The sequence below is a fragment of the Trichosurus vulpecula genome, chromosome 1 (assembly GCF_011100635.1).
Source record: "Trichosurus vulpecula isolate mTriVul1 chromosome 1, mTriVul1.pri, whole genome shotgun sequence".
NCBI lineage: Eukaryota > Metazoa > Chordata > Mammalia > Diprotodontia > Phalangeridae > Trichosurus > Trichosurus vulpecula.
In genome coordinates, this window is record NC_050573.1 from 135,629,659 (window position 1) to 135,644,067 (window position 14,409).

Here is a 14,409-nt window from a genome sequence, read left to right on the forward strand (position 1 = left end):
TATTAATTACCCAAATCAATCACTGAGCAACTCAAGCCTTCAACAGATCTAGGCAAAGAATTATCTATCTACTGCCTAAACCAGACCACAGAGCAAAAATGTTATGGAAACACGGAACATTCAATACCAACTGCATAGGAATGAAGGATTAAAATATTTCTTTTTCTTTTCTGCTCATAATATTAATTTACTTCAAATTACATATTAGTCTATGATGTATTACTAAATAATATGTTTCACAAATATTGGAGATGAGAAAGTTTCATTAGGTCATCTACTCCTTTTTTTGGTCAGTTTGAGCTGTTTTTCTTTAGTGCCCTGTGATTTGTGGGACTTTGAATGCCCAAACATCTTGGAAGCACTTATTCGTTTTGGAAAAGAACAGGTAGAAATGCCTATTTAAATAAGTCCATAATGTAAGACTAGTAAAATCCTCCAAATTCAGTCTTTCTTTCCCATTGGCCACTTATTGGAGAACTTTGTGTACCAAGAAAAAAAAATGTCTTTTCCAAACAAATGGCAAAATTGCTTTCTGCTTTTTTAATCTGGTTAAATCGCCATTCCTAACTCTTCTTTCTCTGAAAAGTAGTCTCCAAACACATCTTAAAATGTCAGATTATGATTAAGATGTGCAACACCTTTGCCAACTTTACTAGTTAAGAAATAGTTTCAGCCAAGATGGTTTGCAAAGAAAAACAAGATCATTCTTATTCATTGGATTTTGTTGCCTGTAAGTTAGGTTCTCAGGAGGACACCACCAGGGGGCTCTTTAGACCACCAGAGAAAGCTGTTTCTTGCCAATATGTCATTTTCAGCTACTTTCTATTGGCTAATGTAATGCTTTTTCATCTGCATGGGTTAGTAGTCAATTAGATTAGAATCACATTCAGTGAAAGCTACAACTATATACTAGGTATACAACGGATGGTCTAAGTAGTTATTTTAGTGTAGCAAAAAGAATAGTGAACAGACACCAACCTCCCCTTGGCCATTTTCAAGCTGTTCCTAAGATAACAAGTCAAGTATTTATTAAGTGCTAATATGCCAGGTATTGTGCTATTTGGAAGTGACATGAGAGGTCATCTATTCAAATTCAAGCCTTCTGATTCTAAATCAAATGCTCTAATTATAGTAGACCATACTATAAAGCTAAAGCATGCAACGGCAACATTGAATATAGACAGAAAAGGTGTTGGTTTTTTATAGCCGTTTATTGGGTGAGGACAAATTTTTCAATTTCCTTTGATAGGAAAAATGGATTTAAATAGAAAATTCATTGAAACAGTTATGTTAAGTAAATATCTATTGGGTGTCTCCCACCTGAAAGGCACTGTGGAGGATGAATATGGTACCATTATTAGTTACTGACCTTACATCTTAGTGGACCACTGAAATAAGGAGCATCGTTTCAGAGAGATAGAAACAAGATCCACAGTGGAAAGAAAACTGAAAGTCAGTGTAATAAAATAACCATTTTAAAAGACTTACCCTTTAGACCTTGAACTACCTTCATATTTCCTTAGAAAAATATAGATCCCAAAAAGCCATGGCAGAAGGATTTACAGCAGAAAGGGTATCTGAGAAGCAGGTTGTTTCTAATCCCAGATCCTCTTCATCATTTTGAAATAGAAAGAAATGGGACCAATAAAGTAAAAGTGCATGTAACAAGGGAATGGCCAATGTGCATTCAGTCATGAGAGCATGAATAGTTGGTGAGCCTACTTTGGGAACTACTTGATTATAGGGAAGTAAGTTTTCCTGAACTGGAGACTTACAGTCCTTGCCTCCTCACTTAAATGCAGCCAGCCAATAAAAAATAAAAAGAGAGAGAGAAAGATGTTAGCTTTGGTCAGTTAGTTTGGTCAGTGCTTTTTGAATGCATACCCTGTTCTAGATTAGTAGCTAATCAAAAGTCTGTTTCTTCATCACATGGTTGATGTACTAAAAGCCATCAAAGAATCCCTGTGTTTGTTCTGAAGTGGAGAACAGAGGGAACTTTCATTCCACATTATCAAGCACTTCTAAAAACAAGTTCACCAAATGTGCATGCTCCCAGTACTAAGCCTTTATTGGCCAATATCCTTTTACATGCAAAAAAGAAAGAGAGGAAAGGAAAGAAATTATCAGAAGTAAAAAGTAACAGAAAAATTGGCAGGAGACTGAAGAAATTAGTGAACAAAAAAGAATCACTTAATACTTTACATAAATATTATAGGGTAGAAGAAAATGAAGATAAATTTATTGGAGAGTAGAATAATAGTCTAATTAAAGCTAGATACCACTCCACAAAATCTTTGCAGAATCTCTAGAGTGAGTTTGAAACTTTAAAAGAATTTTAAAAAGAAATAAGATGAGAAATTTGATCTGTAAAAGAAGCATAAAAACAAATTTAAAAAATGATAATTTAAGAAAATTTTAATTATTGTTTATGAGACATTCTTTAAAAGAAAATTACAGGAAAACACATGCAAAAATGTGAAGATGGAATAAAAAAGACATGGTTATGAAGAGGTTAGAATCTTCTGATCCAGCTTCAGGAAACCAGAGTTGGGCCAGGGAAGAAGGACATTCTGAGCCCTGAGGACAGTCAATTAATCTCAACATCAATTCCTTATGGGTCTATTCCACCTGAACTCATAGGAACTGTTGGTCATAAAAATTGAGTGTGGACTGCAATGTTGTTGGATTTCCCCATATTTTTGGCAATTCTTTCAGTAAAATGCTTTTAAATCTATGATAAGACCATAATTTAAATTCAACAGCCAAGAAATAGGCTGCTAAAAATGAGTAAACAAGAGAAAAAGAACCTGACCATAGAAAGTTACTATGGTGATGAAGAACAGAGTTCAAACTGAGAAGACCATAAAGACAAAACAGTTTCTTGTAAAGCTTCAAAGTAAAATGTAAAACAGTCACAAGCCCCAAAAGAATTATTCAAAGAACTTAAAGGGGACTTTGAAAATCAAATAAGAGACCTAGTTGAAAAATGGGGAAAAGAAATGAGTCATGCAAGAAAATTATAAAAAGAAATTCAACCAGTTGGAAAAAGAGGTTCAAAAACTTGCTGAAGAAAAAAAGCTCCTTAAAAATCAGACTTGGGTAAGGGGAAGCTAATGATTTTATAAAGCATCAAGAAAGAATAAAACAAAATCAAAAGAATGAAAAAATAAAGGAGAATGTAAAATATCACATTGGAAAAACAACTGACCTGGAAACAGATTGAGGAGAGATAATATAAGAATTATTGGACTACCTGAAAGTCATGATCAAAAAAAAAAGAATCTAGACATTATACTTCAAGAAAATATTAACAAAATTGCCCTGAAATTTTAGAACTAGAGGGCAAAATAGAAATTGAAAAAAATCTCTATAATTACCTAAAAGAGAACCCAAAGTGAAAACCCACAGGAAGATTATAGCTAATTTTCAAAGCCAAGGATAAAAAATTAGAAGCAATGAGAAAGAAAAATTCAAATACTGTGGAGCTACCATCAGAATAACATAAATTTTAGGAGCTTCTACATTAAAAGACCAAAGGGAGTGAAATGTGATGTTCTGAAGAGCAAAAGAGCTGGGCTTACAACCAAGAATAATCTACTTAACAAGGCTGAGTGTAATCCTGCAAGGAAAAAATATATATTTAATGAATTAAAGGACTTTCAGACATTGTTGAGGAAAAGACTATAAATGAATGGAAAATTTGACTTTCTAAAACAAGAACCAAGAAAAACATAAGAAGGTAAACATGACAAACTAATCATAATGGATTTAATAAGGTTAAATAGTTTACTGTCTTGTGTGGGGAAACAATATTTGTAACTTAACAATATTATCATTGTTAGGGTAGTTAGAAAGAGTATATACATATATATATGCAAAAGAAAGAGTATATATATATATATATACACACATATACATATATACACATACATACACACACTAATATACATATATACACATATATATGTATGTGTGTATATGTGTGTGTGTGTGTGTGTGTGTGTGTGTGTGTGTGTGTGTAGGCTTGAGCTTGAGTTGATTAGTGTGCGATGATACGAAAAAATAAAACTGGGTAGGGAGAGGTGAAATAGAGCAAATTATCTCATACAGAAGAAGTGTGAATGGAAAAACTTTTATAGTGAAACAGAGGATCAGGTGAAGCATGGGCAGCACAGGAACCTTATTCTCATAGGAACTGGGTTAAAGAGGGACTAATACACATCTAGTTGGGTGTAAACATCTTAACTTACAGAGAAGTAGGAGGGCATGGGGATAATACAAGGGAAGGACACTTAGAAGGATGTGAGATTAGGGAGGCAGTGGTCAGAAGTAAACTAGACTTCTTTTGTTATTAGTATTTTAAATTTATGGAATAAAACAAGCATTTCCATAACACAGTACAATAAAAAAGATAATAGCACACAAAACTGAAAATCTACCATGCATAAGTTGCTATTCCCTTCAAATATATAACAAAATTATCACGTAAATTTTTCCCCTTTTTTTCTTCCCCTCCCCTCCCTAGAGATGGCTACCATTACACCATTACATACAAATAGGTGTCTATATATGTATGTAAGTATGCATGCATGTATATATATGTATGTGTGTATGGATGTATAGTATGTATATTGTATGTATGTGTATGCGTGTATAGTATGTTCTATACATCTATTTATTGGTTCTTTCTCTGGATACAGATAGTGTCTTTATTCATTTGTCCTTTATAGTTAATTTATAGTCAAAATAACTTATTCACTCAAAGTCATTCTTAATACAATATTGTTGTTATAGCATACAACATTATCTTCTTTCTGCTCATTTTACTTTCCATTGTTTTGTGCAGATTTATCCATGTTTTTCTAAAATCATTGAGCTCATCATTTCTATAGCACAGTAGTATTCCATCATGATCATATACCACAACTTGTTCAGCCATTCCCCAACTGATGGGAATCCCTGCAATCTCCAGTTCTTTGCCACTACAAAGAGAGCTGCCATAAACGTTTTAGAACATATAGGTTCTTTTATTTTTTCCTTAATCATCTTTGGAAATAGACCAAGTAGTGGTACTGCTGGGCCAAAGGGTATAGGTAGTTCAATAACAATTTGAGCATAATTCCAGATTGTTCTCCAAAATGGTTGGATCAGTTCACAATTCCACCAATGGAATTACTGTCAGAATTTTTCTACATCCCCTCCTCATTTGTCACTTTCCTCTTCTATCATTTTAGCCTTTATTAGCCATTTTAGGTGTAATGTGATATTTCAAGGTTGTTTTAATTAGAATTTCCCTAATCCATAATAATTTAAAGCATTTTTCCAGATGTCTATAAAATGTTTTGATTTATTCACTGGAAACTGCCTGTTCATATTCTTTGACCATTTATCAACTGGGGAATAACTTATATTCTTATAAACTTGACAAAGTTATTTACATATCTTTACATGGTGTCTTTATCTGAAAAACTGTAAATAAATTTTTTCTCCAATTTTCTGCTTTTCTTCCGATCTTGGCTACATTTGTTTTGTTTGTTTAAAAAAACTTTTTAATTTGGGGCAGCTAGGTGGCACACTGAGTAGAGCACAGGCTCTGGAGTCAAGAGGACCTCAGTTCAAATCTGGCCTCAGGTACTTGATATACTTATTAGCTGTGTGACCTTGGGCAAGTCACTTAACCCCAATTGCCCTGCCTTCCCCCCTCAAAAAAACTTTTTAATTTAATGTAAAAAAATTATTCATTTTACACCTAACAATTGTTTGCTTATTCATAGTCTGATAAGTAATATATTCCATGTTCTTCCAATGTTCTTGGTCATGTATCCATTTTGACCTTATCTTGGTAAATGGTGTAAGATATTGGTCTATGCTCAGTTTCTGCCATACTGATTTCCGGTTTTTCCAACAATCTTTTTTTGCCAAATAATGAATTCTTATTCCAAAATTTTAAGTCTTTACACTTGTCAAATATGAGGTTATTATCTTTATTTGCTGTTGTAAATTATATGTCTACTCTATTCCATTTATCTACCTTTCTATTTCTTAGCCACAATCAGATAGTTTTTGATAATTACTGCTTTATAATATAGTTTAAGATCTGGTACTGCTAAACCTCCTTCCTTCACATTTTTTCATTGTTTCCTTTGATGACTTTTTGTTTTTCCAAGTGAATTTTGTTATTTTTTTTCTAATTCAGTAAAATAATTGTTTTTTGTAATTTAATTGGGATGGTGTTAAAGATATAAATTAGTTTGGGTAAAATTGTCATTTTTATTATATTGACCCTGCCTACCCATGAACAATTACTATTTCTCCAATTATTTAAATCTGATTTAATTTGCATAAAGAGTTTTTCTATAATTTTGTTTATATAATCCCTGCATTTGTATGGCAGGTATACTCTCAGGTATTTTATATATCTAGAGTTATTTTAAATGGTTTATCTTTTACTATCTCTTCTTGAAGAATTTTGTTTGTGATATATGGGAATGCTGATGATTTATGTGGATTTAATTTATATCATGCTACTTTGCTAAAATTATTGATTCTTTCAACTAATTTTTTAGTTGAGTCTTTGGAATTTTCCAAGTACATCATCATATCATCTTCAGAAAGAGATAGTTTTATCAGCTCACTCCCTATTCCAATTCCTTCTATTTCTTTTTCTTCTCATCACTATTGCTAGGATTTCCAATACAATATTGAATAATGCTGCTGACAGTGGGCATCAGCAAACTAGACTTCTGAGGAGGGATAGGGTAAAAAGAGGAAGATAAACAGTAGGGGAAAATAGGATAGAGGGAAATACACAACTAGCAATCATAAATTTGAACGTGAATTGGATGAACTCACCCATAAAATGGAAACTGATAGCATAATGGGTCAAAAACCAGAACCAGAAAATATATTGTTTACAAGAAATGCATTTAAAATGAGAGACACACAGAGTAGAAATAAAGGACTGGAGTAGAATTTATTATGCTTTGGCTGACATAAAAAAGCAGGGGTAGCAGTCATGATCTCAGACAAAGTTAAAGCTAAAATAGATCTAATTAAAAGAGATAAGCAGGGAAACTACATTATGTTTAAAAGTACCATAGATAATGAAATTATATCAATACTAAACATATAGGTACCAAATACCATAGTATCCACATTTATAAAAGAAAATGTAAATGAATTACAGGTAGAAATAAATAGCAAAACCATAATAGTGGAAAACTTCAACTTCTTCCCCTTCCACCCCCCAGAACTAGATAAATCTAACCAAAAAATAGATGTGAAAGAAGTCAAGGAGATTAATAGAATCTTAGATGAGCTAGATATGATAGCATTTGGAGAAAAATGAATGGAAATAAAAAGGAAAATACCTTTTTCTCAGAAGTATATGGTACCTTTACAAAAACTGATTATATATTAAGGTATAAAAACCTTATAGTTAAATGCAGAAAAACAGAAATATTAGATGCATCCTTTTCAGACCATTATGCAATAAAAATTACATTTAATAAAGCACCATGGAAATACAGATTAAAAATTAATTGGAAACTAAATAACCCAATCTTAAAGAATGAGTGAGTCAAAGAACAAATCATAGAAACAATTTTATTAAAGAGAATATAATAATGAGTCAATGTACTAAGACTTATAGTAATCAGAGAAAGAGTGGTAACCATAGGAAAATTTATGTCTTTAAATGCTTACCTCAATAAAATAGAAAAAAGTAGATCAATAAATGGATATACAATTATAAAAAACTAGAAAAAGAGCAAATTAAAAAATCACAAATTTAACACCAAATTGAAAATCTCAAAAATTATGGGTGTGAGTAATAAAATTGAATGTAAGAAAACCATTAAATTAATAAATAAAACTAAGAGCTGATTTGATGAAGGAAAATAATAAAACAGACAAACCATTGGTTAATATGATTTTTTTAAAAGAGAGAAAAACAAATCACTAGTATCAAAAATGAAAAGGGTGAATACACCACTAGTGAAAACGAACTTAAAGCAATTATTAGGAGTTATTTTGCCCAATTATGTACCAATAAATTTAATAATCTAAGTGAAATGGAAGAATACCTACAAAAATATAAATTTCCAGATTAACAGCAGAGGAATAAATAAATAAACCTATTTTGGAAAAAGAAATTGAACAGACCATAAATGAGTTTCCTAAGAATAAGCATCAAGACCAGACGGATTTACAAGTGAATTCCACAAAACATTTAAAGATGAACTACTTTCAATGTTAAATAAATTATTCGGGAAAAAGTAGGCAAAGGAGTTTTACCAAACTCATTTTGTCAAATAAATATTGTTGTGACACATAAATCAGGAAGAGCAAAAACAGATAAAAAATAATAGACCAATTTTACCAATGAATATTGATGAAAAATACTAAATAAAATACTAGCTAGGACATTATAGCAACATATCACACAGATTATACATTGTGACCAAGTGGGATTTATACCAAGAATTCAGGGCTGGTTCAATATAAGGAAAGCATTAACATAATTGATTATATCTGTAACTATGGATATGATTATATAGATGCAGAAAAAGCTTTTGACAAAATACAACATTCATTTCTATTACCAAAAAAAACACTTAAAAGCAGGGCAGCTAGGTGGCAGGGGCAGCTAGGTGGTGCAGTGAGTAGAGCACCAGCCTCAGAGTCAGGAGGACCTGAGTTCAAATCCAGCTTCAGACATTTGGCACACTTAGTAGCTGTGTGACCTTGGGCAAGTCACTTAACCCCAATTGCCCTGCCTTCCCCCTTCAAAAAAAAAACTTAAAACTTAAAAAACTTTACTTAAAAGTAAAGTATACATGGTTTCCTTAAAATGATAAGAAGCATCTAACTAAAGCCATCAGCAAGCATTATCTGTAATGGGGATAAGATAGAAGCTTTCCTCATATGATCAGGAGCGTAACAAGGATGGAAATTATCACTATTATTCAATCTTGTACTAGAAATGCTAGCAATAGTAATAAGGGGGAAAGAAGAAATTGAAGAAATTAGAATGGGTAATGAGGAAATAAAATATTTTTGCAGATAATATGATGGTATGCTTGAAAAATCTGAGAGATTCAACTAGAAAAATTATTTGAAATTATTAATAATTTCAGCAAAGTACCAGGATATAAAATAAATCCACATAAATCATCAGAATTTGTATATATTACCAACAAATCCTTGAAATAAAATATTATGAGATATTTCACTTTTAATAACTGTAGACAACATATCTTGGAGTATACTTGCCAAGGCCAAATCAGGGACTATATGTATATAACTATAAAATACTTTTTATACAAATAAATTCAGATTTGAATAATTTGGAGAAATATTAGTTGTTCATGGGTAGGATACGGCAATGTAATAAAAATGACAATTCTACTTAAACTAATTTACTTATTCATTTCTATTCCAATCGAACTACCAAAGAATTATCTTATAGAGCTAGAAAAAATATAATAAAATTCATCTGAAAGAACAAAAGGTCCAGAAAAGTAAGAATCAGTGAAAAAAAAAAGGTGAAGGAAGGTGGCCTAGAAGTACCAGATCTTAAACTTTATTGCAAACTGGTGATCATCAAAACAAATTTGTACTGGCTAAGAAATAGAGTGGTGGATCAGTGGAATAGATTAGGTACACAATACACAGTAGTAAGTAGCCATAATAATGTAATGCTTGATAACCCAAAGATTCAAGTTTTGGGGGTAAGAACTCACCATTTGACAAAAATTGCTGGGAAAACCAGAAAGCATTTTGGCAGAAACCAGGTATAAGCCAATATATCATACCATATGCCAAGATAAGGTCAAAATGAAAACATGATTTAGACATAAAGGGTGATACCACAAGCAAATTAGGGGAGAATGGAAAATTTTACCTGTCAGATCCATGGATAAAAGAAGAATTTATGATCAAATGAGAGTTAAAAAGCATGGCAGGCAGTAAAATGGATACTTTTGGTTACATTAAATTAAAAAGGTTTTATGCAAACAAAACCAATGCAACCAATATTACATGGAAAGCAGGAAACGAGTAAAATTTTACATCAAGTTTCTCTGATAAAAGCTTCATTTCTCTTCATTTCTCAAACATATACAGAATTGAGTCAATTTTATAAGAATGAGTCATTCCATAATTGATAAATGGTCAAGGATATGAAATGACAGTTTTCAGAAAAAGAAATCAAAGCTATCAATAGTCACCTGAAAAAATGCTCTGAATCACTTCTGATTAGAGAAATGCAAATTAAAACAAGTCTGAGGTACCACCTCACTCTTACCAGATTGGCTAATATGACAAAAAAGGAAAATGACAAATGTTGGAGGGGATGTGAGAAAATTGGGACACTAATGCACTGTTGGTGGCATTGTGGACTGATCCAACCATTCTGCAGAGCAATTTGGAACTATGTCCAAAGAACTATAAAATTGTGCATAACCTTATATATTTTCTCTGATTTCTATTTTTTTTCACCTTGGATAAATGAATTTCTTTGCTATTTGCTGTGTGTGTGTTCATTGTGGAGTCATTATGTATTGGATATAAAGATTTGGACCCCTTTCCTCATTATGCATAGCTGTCAGGAGTTTAGACTGAAACTGAAAACTACATTACTTAGATTAATAATATGTAAGGGAACAGAGATTCTAGTCCATTATACCTTCTCTTTGAGGAAAGTAGATTAACTCTGGCTCCAACTTCCTACTTCTCTTCCTAGCAGGAACCAGTCTCCTATGCAAAAGAGTATGAGGAGGAGACAATAAGGATGTACCTATTCTTGCTTCCCTGAGAGCCAAATTGGAACAGCCTTGTTACATGCAGAGGCACCTTATATTCCATTATATTTCAGGAAATTGTAAAAGAAAATTGCTTAGAGGCACAGGACAAAGAGGGAGAAATGCAAACCGTGACAATCCCCAGAAAAGGATTCCAATTTAACTCTACCCCCCCCAAAAAAAGTCATCATCAAGCTCCAGATCAAGTATATAGAAGATTCACACATGAAGAAATATTCATTTAAATGACAAAGGATTACTTGTGAATGACAAATCAAAGAAACTGCTGGAATAACCTACAAAAAGAAGTTGATCAGCTCTTCAAAATAATGCCCTGCAAAGTCAATATTCTTCCTGGAAAAGATGGATATTCAGAAATGTCACAAATTTTCAATCATTCCTTCAAAGAAAATCAGAGATGAGCCCTCAAGTGCAAATTCAGTTTAAAAAGAAACTTAATCATCATTAAAATTCATATAATATGAAAAAAAACTAAGCTATAGATTAATATTTATATTCTTTAAGTAGGACACAAGAATATTGTCCCTAAGAAGGAGTACCTTAGCTGAGAGTCATTGACAAAAATATCCTAGAAGAAGGAAAAAGGAATAGGAAAAAGTGAGGTTTTGTTTGTTTGTTTGCTTGTTTTTTGGAATTGGGGCACCACAGGTAAAGGTAATTCAAACAAAGAGGTGAAGGAAGGAAGAGTATCCTTAGTGGCAGACATGAATGGTTACAATATTTTCCCAAGGGAAATTGTACAAATTATTATTAATTTTCATTTGGTGGTTTATAAATACATAGTGAAGTTTCGGTGATGGCCATGTTTTTATAAATTTAATAATTATGCAATGAATGAAAATTGCCCTATTTATAAGATTACATTTCTTCCTTGTTACTTAAAACCAAAGCTGTAAAATTCATTTCAGTGGAATTCTCAGTCTCTTAATAAAATCAATAAAAAACCTTAGATATCAAGATAATGAGATCCTTAATGACATGTAATCAGAGATTTCAGACAGAATGATTTAATTTTATCTATAAAGCTTATGGAATACTTAAATGAACATATAATCTGCAATGAATGAATAGAAATAACTTGAAGTTATAAGAAAGTATTAAGTCAGATTAAAATTCTACTATGCAGAGAGGATTGAGAACTAGAAGGAACCTTGGAGATCATCTGATCCAACTCTATCATTTTTACAATTGAGAAAACTGAAGCTTAAAAAGTCTAAGTAAATGCCCAAGGTGATACAGATCCAGAATTCAAACAAGGTCCACTGATTACAACTACAGCATTCTTTCTATTTCACCATGTTGCTTCCAATATCAAAAGTAAATCAACACTTTTTTAAGTAGAGGACTTTCAGAACAAACCAAAAAATACCACTATTGTGTAAAATTATCTGTTTGCTGTCACCCTGTTTGCCTTTCATGCCTTTTTTCTTATTAATTTCCATGCACTATACTCACTCTCTATTAAATTCTATAAAATAATTTTTCCAGAGCCTTCTAATAAGTATGATATTGTTACTGAACTTTTTAATACTAATTTATACTATTAGTAGTCTCCTCCATAAAGGTACTACTCAGATGCTTCATAGAGACGAACTGGGGTTCTCAAGGGCTACATATCCAAAGAGTGGAAACTCTCTAAGTGCCACTCATTAGACAGGCTTAAAATATGGGCCAGGTGAGAGAATATTTGTCAGCTGAGGACCAGCCTATCTAACTGTGTGGAACTTAATTGGATTCTATTGAATAAGCATTTATTAAGTTCTTATCACAAAGGAAGACACTGAACTAGGTGAGAGAAAAACAAAGACAAAAACATAACAGTCCCAGACCTCAAACATTTACATTCTACTGGTATGACTACTAGATAATAGTACTTTGGAAGGTCACGGTGACACATAAAAGAAATAAATATGACCGCAGTCCTATGTAGCCCCTTTCTTTTCCACATGTAATGCACGGCATTACATGAACCAATATTTCTTATTGTCTATGGGTACACGAAGAAACTGTATCTACCTATTCTTTGATTTGCTTTTTCAACTATATTCCCATTTTAATGAAGAAGTTTTCAAATTGTTTTTATCTATAGCCAAAATGTCAATATCAGTATGGCTCACTTGTTCTAGTAATGGTAGTATGTAAACAGTGATCACTAAACAAGAATCTCACATTAGAGTGCTAACAATTGAATTAATGTTTACAGATTTTAAATTGTGTGATTCATTATACCCATACCCCATCTCTCTGTCACACACACAGATCCTTTCCTCCTGCTCCATCAGTGTCAATGTAGAAGTGAAACAGGGTTGCACACGATTAAAAGTTACGTTAAAATGTTCATAGCTAACATTTCTACTTTATAAAGATTGTAAAGAATTTTACAAACATCTCATTTTATCTTTCTAACAACCCAGGAGGCAAGTGCTGCTATTATCTGCATTTTACAAAGGAGAAAATGGAGGCAGACAGATTAAGAAGGAAGGAAACAAGCATTTATTATGTGCCTACTATGTCATGTCACCCCCCAGCCCCCATTCAACAAATTCCAGTGGCTCCCTATCACCTTCAGAAGCAAATATGAAATGATCCCTTTGGTATTCAAAGACCTTCATAACCTAGCCTTTCCAGTATTCTTATGCCTTACTCCCCAATATGTACTCTTTGATCCAATGACACTGGCCCCTGGCTATTCTACAAACAAGTCACTTCATCTCTGAGCTCTAAACATTTTCTCTGGCTGTCCCCTATGCCTGGAATGTTCTCCCTCCTCTGCTCTGACTACTGACTTCCCTGGCTTCCTTTAAGTCCCAACTAAAATCCCCCCTTCTACAGGAAGCCTTCCCTAATCCCTCTTAATACCAGAGCCTTCCCTCTGATAATTATTTCCTATTAATCCTGTATATAGATTGCTTTATTATTTGTTTGCAAATTGTCTCCCCATTAGACTGTAAGCTCCTTAAAGGCAGGGATTTCCCTTTGCCTCTTTTTGCATCCCCAGCATTTAGTACATTGCCTAACAAACAGTAAGCTTTTAAAAATGTCTATTGATTGATACCGATTGACTGTAAGGCACTGTGATAAGCAGTTTACAAGTATTATTTCATTTGATCCTCACAACAACCTTTTGAGGTAGGTGCTATTATGATCTCCATCTGACAGTAGAGGAAACTAAGATAGAGATTAAGTGACTTTCCAAGGGTCACATAGCTGATAAGCATCTGAGACTGGATTTGAACTCAGTCCTTCCTGATTCAAGATCCAATGCTTTATCCCCTATGCCAACTAGCTACCTATTTTTGGTTTTTTCTCCCCTTGCGTTGCTGAAATCAAAGAATTCAGCACCTAAAACTACCCAATAGGTGAAAGGACCTGGGCAGGAGTCATCCATGGTGAGGCTAGGAAAGCCTATGATTTGTGCCACTGGAGGAAGTACCCTCATAAATGAGACCATAATTCCATGCAAGTACAAATGTATTATTGATGGCTTCAATGTGCAAGTGAGCATTGGTAGAAAAATAATGTAGGACCAAGAGATGAAAAAAATAAATATTTTTAGTCTATTCAGAAACCTGTCCATTGACAATTT